Raw genomic sequence first — 6,874 nt, 5'->3', positions numbered from 1 at the left:
CAGTTAAGTGAACCTATAAAGCAGCTTGAATGAAATCCAGAAGTAAATGAGTATTTTTATTGCAGATATGGCAGAAAACGCACAGCAACAGTTTTCAGAAGAGGGAAAGGCAGAATTCACAGAACTGGATTGGATTACCTTGAAATCTGACATAAACTCTGCAACACTTGAAGAACAAGAAACTCCTGGAGATAAATTTAACAGGAAATTTAAGGAAAATCCATTTGTACCCATTGGTAAGGTGCCTTTTTTTTAAAATTATAATTATGTTCTTAAAAATGCTTTGCAAATTTTGCGTTCTGATAAGAACACTGAATATATTGATATTAGTATTCCTCTCTTCATAGTATCAGAATTGATTTTGAATATTGATGTCTGTGAGATAGAGAGTCAGTTGATCAATAATATTATGTAATTTAATCAGGTAACACCCTTTCCCCTGGCCCCCATATTATTAGTCTTTCCAAAGGGGTGGCCTGGAGGACATTTTCTTAAATGAGTAAAAATTAGAGCAGGTCAGACTTGGAGAAGTGGGATGACTATAAAAGGTATGAAAAGTATGGTTGCATTGGCCAAAGGGTACACAGTACGAAGCCTTTTGAGCTGTCTAGAGTTTATCTCTTAGTGTGCACTGTAAGCAGTAACTTTGTGCAAGGAGAAAGAAAGAGTTTAAGAAAACGAGGGCTGTAAATTGATTACATGAATGAATCTCATAGACAAGGGGTGACTCAAATTTGGGTGTCATCATAATTTTGCTAATGTTATCAACGTTTTAAAATTCATTTTATTATAAACATTTTCTTATCTTTTAGATATTTACGATAATTTTTATGGGGTTCTTGTTTCATTTTTTTTAATTTTTCATTTTTATTTTTTATACTCAAGTTCATTAATTTTTATTTCTTTTATTCTTATTCATGTGAATGTCAAGTTTTGAGGGAAAACTTTTTTTTACTATTACAAAAATGAAGGTGGATGATTTGCAGTTTTTCCATTTTATTGCAGGATGTGGCCTTACAGCTACAGCACTTATCTATGGTTTGTATTCCTTCAGCAAAGGAAACAAAAGAACTTCACAGGTCATGATGAGATACCGTATCGCAGCTCAAGGTTTTACTATTGCTGCATTGATGTTTGGCATAGTGAAAAGCATGAAGTAAAGGTCTTAGTGTACGATAACCTAATATATTAAATATTGTTGAAGAATAGTCTTTGTGCTTTTGTAAATATTGAAATGCAATTACAATACTATTGTGATTAAGCCTTATTCTTTATATATATATACACATTTTTGCAATTAATTCTGTACATTCTGCAAATCAAATAAACAGTTCAAAAGTGGTTGGACACTCATCATAACAACTGAATGAAACTGGAAACTATTCAACATTTATAACTGTAAGTGAAACAATAAGGTATTATCTTTTAGACATTTGGCAAAACTACAACACTTTTCACATTTTTAAGGCAAATGGTACAAATGACAAGACAGTTTTAACAACAGTTAAACAGTCCTCAGAGTTGAGCAACAATAATCGTTTTTATGGAAAACATTTCATCAAAATTGAAAATAATCAGCAAAACTCAAAAACAAATAGATAAATGTGTTTTTATCTATCTGTAAGCATTATTGATTAAACTGAATGCATTTTTATGACAAGTATCATTTGTCCTAAACCACCCATATCAGTAAACTACGTATCGTTAAGGAAGCTCGCTCTCTCTCTTTTTTTTGTTTTGTTTTTACATTTAGTGAAGATGGTAAGGGAGGTGTAATGTAGAAGTACAGCACAGGATCAGGTTAGTTGGTATCAATCTTCTAGACCTGTCAGCTGCCAGAGCATCGTTATCATCATACTATGATATTGGCAGTTGATAAACAGTCATAGATACCTACAGTGCGAGGAAAGATGTTATTGAAGCAGCAAGAATACATGGAGTTGTTGGCACCACTGCCTGTTCTATCATACTTAGATATCAAAGGGGTAGATATGCAGATGCATCACCACCATTGTAATTGAAGAGATCACCCCTTGATAATTGGAGAGATCACAACCACGTTTCATGAATTATGGCCCTATAAACCAGTAGTATCTGATTCAACAATGGCAAGAGCCCTGGATGGATTGCTGATTAGTTTGAAATCTTGCAGTGATGTACCAGTTTCTTAGAATTCTCCCACTACCAAGGAAGCATGAGTTACTTATGCACACTTGATGTATACAAATGGTTTACAATGTCGTCACATTTACATTGATGAGCCAGGATTCAACCTCTTCACAAAACGTCAATACAGGAGAGTTCCCATACGAGAATACATACTACATTGCATGGTAGGCAGCAGCGTGGAAGAAACATGATGATTATTGCCGCTATATCTGACAGAGTTGGCTTGGTCTATTGTGAAATCATTCATAAGAGTGTAAACAGGTAAGTTTTCTAGGATTTTCTATGTTATTCTTATCAAAGAAAAAGCAGTATTAATTATGGAAATTACCCTATGCCATTCAAATGTTTTTGTGGATAATGATGCATTGGATTTCAAATACCTTCCACCAAGTTCCCCCTTCTTCAACACCATTGAGAATTGTTTCTTTGTGATTAAACCAGACATGAAGCAAAGATTAAGTATGATACTGTAGGAAGTGATAAATCATCAAGCTGCAGCAGCAGCTAACATGACCATGACTGCATGGCATGAAAGGATCATGGATAGTGAATTGGCACACTCAGTGTATGTAATAGCACAGGACGTTTTTGACAACAATTACTGGCACATAGACGGGTATTTACAAAAATGTATGTTCTATGACCACAGGCTAAGTCTGGAATGTTTATGACTAGTAGTGTAATGTCTTTATTTTGTTTTGTAAAACCTATGATACAGTAATTTAGTAGTAAACACTCCAATGTTATTTATTTATCCACTGATATAAATGTACAGCTTACAGTCTTTTCCAAATTGTACAAATGGAACTATACAATGTACTGCTGCCTGCAAGAGTATCGATATACTACTTTACAGCATGTTTGATAAAAAAGGCATTATTGGCAATGCTGCAGGTGACTGTATATGCAGTGAAATACACTGCACATACAGTATAGCATTACTTTGTACATAAATTTAACTGAAAATACAATATAATGAACATCACTATAGTGATGAGAGTTTTAAGTACTGAGTGACTTGAGCTGTCTTAGTGCATAGCCTAATGGTCTTAACAATGGGTTGTGCCCCAAAGTTGAGTTGCGAGATAAATTTTGATGGGTAGCAGCGATACAGGAAAATTATCATGTTTTCAGTATATTTCAGTTACTTTATTGAATTCTTCTTTTAACTACAAATTACTTATGTAATGTATGTTCATCCTCCCCCCATCCTTGTGAAAGGTGAAGCAGTGCCGTGGATCCCCCTACTAGTGCATAGTTTAGTTTTGTGAATGAAAAGCTGTACACATTATTTTTTCCAAAGTAAATTGTTTATATCACTGTACATTTTCTTTCTCTTTACTTTACTCTGGGTTGCGAAGGACTGAAATGCACAAATAGGGTCCTGTATAAAAAAGTTTGAGAACCACCGGTCTAAATTTAAGCCAGATAACTGAAAAGTAAATACTATTGTTTTTAAGAGGCCAGTTAAGGCTGTCATTCAACGAAATCCTAAAATAAAAAATTTCCGGGATACAATAATTATTATGTAATTATACATAAATGTATTTTTAATTACCAAGAATGTCTCTAATTGCCAACGTCTGTTTCATTGGACATAGAAAATTCTTTCACCAATTTGAAAATTTTTCAAAAGGTATTGCACACTACTTTAAGTTATGATGACTGCCCAGTTACCGCAGATTGTTAAGGACTTTTTAAAGCATTGTTTTGTACTAACAACAATTGCTGAAGCTTGTAGTGCACTAAATGTTTCAAAGTGTTGCAGATTGTTCTAATAAAATAGCTGATTGTATCGTTTTTATGCAGAATGTAGTTCGAATTGCAAAAAGGTGTACTACTATCCACATGATTCTGACTTCTTTTGAATTAATTTTATTGTAATGGATTATGTATTGATGATATAAATGCAATAGTTTGTATATAAAACTTAATACAGCCATAAGTAACATACATTATTTATGTGATATTTGTATTATTCATAAAGCTAATTAAAGTTCTGAGGCTTTCATTTATATATCTACTGTATTCCCAGTGCAATTTTCTTTTATACATCAGATGTTTTTCTCATTTCATTCTATGTATTTTCATATAGATAAACATTTTTGCATCAGCTTTTCTCTCTGATGTAAGACATACAGGTTCTCTCCATTCTTCTCTATCCTGTGCTTTTTCCTACAGATCTTTTTTCTGCCCCGTCCATTCTTACCTCACCATTTGTCCAAACTATCTTAATCTTTGAGATCTCAATCTTTTGTTCCTTTCTCCTTATAGCACACCTCTCTGCCAATGCCTCATTCATATTATGTAAAATATTCCCATTATACTCTGGCCTATAATATCAGTGTTCTCTGGTCACACCTTTTCAAGATCTTTTCATTTTTATATTCAAGTTCCCATTTGTTCATATACGAAACAAACCATTGGTCTTAACATTAGGATAATACTAGCGCCAAGCTGGAAACCAGTAGAATTAATATAAAACTTGTGAGATCCAGGAATTATTGGCATCTGTACCAGGTCACGGGGTATTGTAGTTCCCAGAGTGCCCTTGGCATCCCGTGACCTATCAGTTACTTTCCTACCACCTTTAAGATAGGACATGATTATACTTTCTATCTGTTTAAAGCTGGTTTAGTTTGCCCGTTTCATTCATATTTTCCTTTTTTCTCTCTCTGGGTGATCTGGGTGGGTGTGATCTGCTAGGTGTGTGTACATTGTGAGATATGGAGAATTTTGCTTCACCAAGGGAAATTTCTTCGGGATCTTGCAAGAGACAAAGGAAATGCCCTGGAGTGACTGGGTTTCCTTGTTCAAGATTTTTAACATTGGTATCTAGTACAGATCTTCATCCAACATGTAGTAGGTACAGAGAAAACGTATCTACTATTACTAATCCTTGTTCAGTTTGTCGTGGTTGGTCGGTGGAACAATGGATGAAGTTTTATGGGAAAGGCCAGTACAAAAGAAAGGAGACGCCACCATCTTTGGATGGCCAAGCGTCGTCGGCTTCTTTTGTATCGGCGATATGTACATCAGACTGCTCCATATGTTTCGTCACCTGCTTTTGATTTTTCCCATACCCCTTCAGTTTCTTCTAACGATTCATTATTGGAAACTCCAGGAGGGGTTTTGGGTAATTTTGGGTCGGTGGAACAATGGATGAAGTTTTATGGGAAAGGCCAGTACAAAAGAAAGGAGACGCCACCATCTTTGGATGGCCAAGCGTCGTCGGCTTCTTTTGTATCGGCGATATGTACATCAGACTGCTCCATATGTTTCGTCACCTGCTTTTGATTTTTCCCATACCCCTTCAGTTTCTTCTAACGATTCATATTGGAAACTCCAGGAGGGGTTTTGGGTAATTTTATGCATAATTACACTCCGTCTTTCCCGGCAGGGAGAGCAGGAGCATTGCCATCTTTGTCCCAGATTTCAGCCCCTGATGCACAGAGAATGAAAGGAATGTGGTCCGCGTTAGGCCTACCAGTGTACCAACCTTTGAAGGGTTGCTTTCTCACTATATGGCGTCATGTTTCCACCTGGGCCTGCCGACGATGAATGTTCTGCATCCCCCTGGCCTGCAATTTATGGGAGCGAATGCTACGGCACCGACAACAACATCGATGTTTCCAGCGATGCAGAACTTTGGAAACAGTTTTGCAGCACATGCAGGGATACCAGCAGTAGCCGCGCAGTCTCTCCCTACAAGCGTGGTGACATCACAACCAATGTCACACACGGGCATGGCTGACTCCATGACGTCACAGCCTACTGCTTCTCTCACTACTTCGTTGCCTCCGGAGACAAATACGCTTTCTGACTCATTGGTATACACAGTCATGAAGAAATTACAAGCTGTAGAGGACAAAATAGATAAGAAAGACAAAAAGAAAAGACTTGAATCATCATCTTCCTCTAGTTTAGCGTCATCGCAAAATTCAATGACGTCACTGCGTGTAGTCAAGCGTTGGAGGGTACGGGACTTCGTGACTGATCCTTGTGCCAAGAGGAGAAAAGTAAATTCTTCTTCATCTTCGAGCCAGGAACTGTCACATCCCTGTCAGAACAAAGTGAAGAAGGCAGTGGCTAGTAAAGTTAACGCTAACGACCGAAGTCATTTACAGGCGTCTGAACAGGCGAAACATTGACGGCCACTGGAATGGCAACCGCTGTGGAGATGCCAACAGTGAGGACAAGGCGTTTAGTAGAGACTCCACTGCTGTTTGGGAAATCAACAGTGAGTGGGCAGTATTCAATGAAGAACGGAGAACGTATACCAGTTTCTCCTGTAAGACCTTTTAAAATAAGAAGGAAGGATGAGAAAGCTCCCATTAAAAGGTCAAATAATAAAGAGTTGGTAACCTCTCGTGATACACTGATGGAAGGCGTTGTTCGGCTCAATGAGAGATCAAGGTCAACTTCCCCGACGGCCGTTGAAGATGATTGTCCAATGACCTTGAATGATATTAATAGAGATAGAGAGGAAATTAGTTCAGTTTCGCGAGAACCGTCACCTTGGAGGAATAGACGGAGTTCTCGCTCTAGATCCGCTAGCATAGAAGCAGTTAGGTGGTCATGCTCTCCTACTGACTAATCAAGATCGAGCTGTCAGAGATCAAAGATGCCGCGGTCGTAGGGTCAGATGGCCATGATGCACTTGAACGTTTGTTAGAGGATAGAAGTGAACTAGCTTCTCCTGCAG

The sequence above is a fragment of the Macrobrachium nipponense genome, chromosome 7, assembly GCF_015104395.2.
Source record: "Macrobrachium nipponense isolate FS-2020 chromosome 7, ASM1510439v2, whole genome shotgun sequence".
NCBI classification, from domain to species: Eukaryota; Metazoa; Arthropoda; class Malacostraca; order Decapoda; family Palaemonidae; genus Macrobrachium; species Macrobrachium nipponense.
This window is presented reverse-complemented; position numbering follows the sequence as displayed.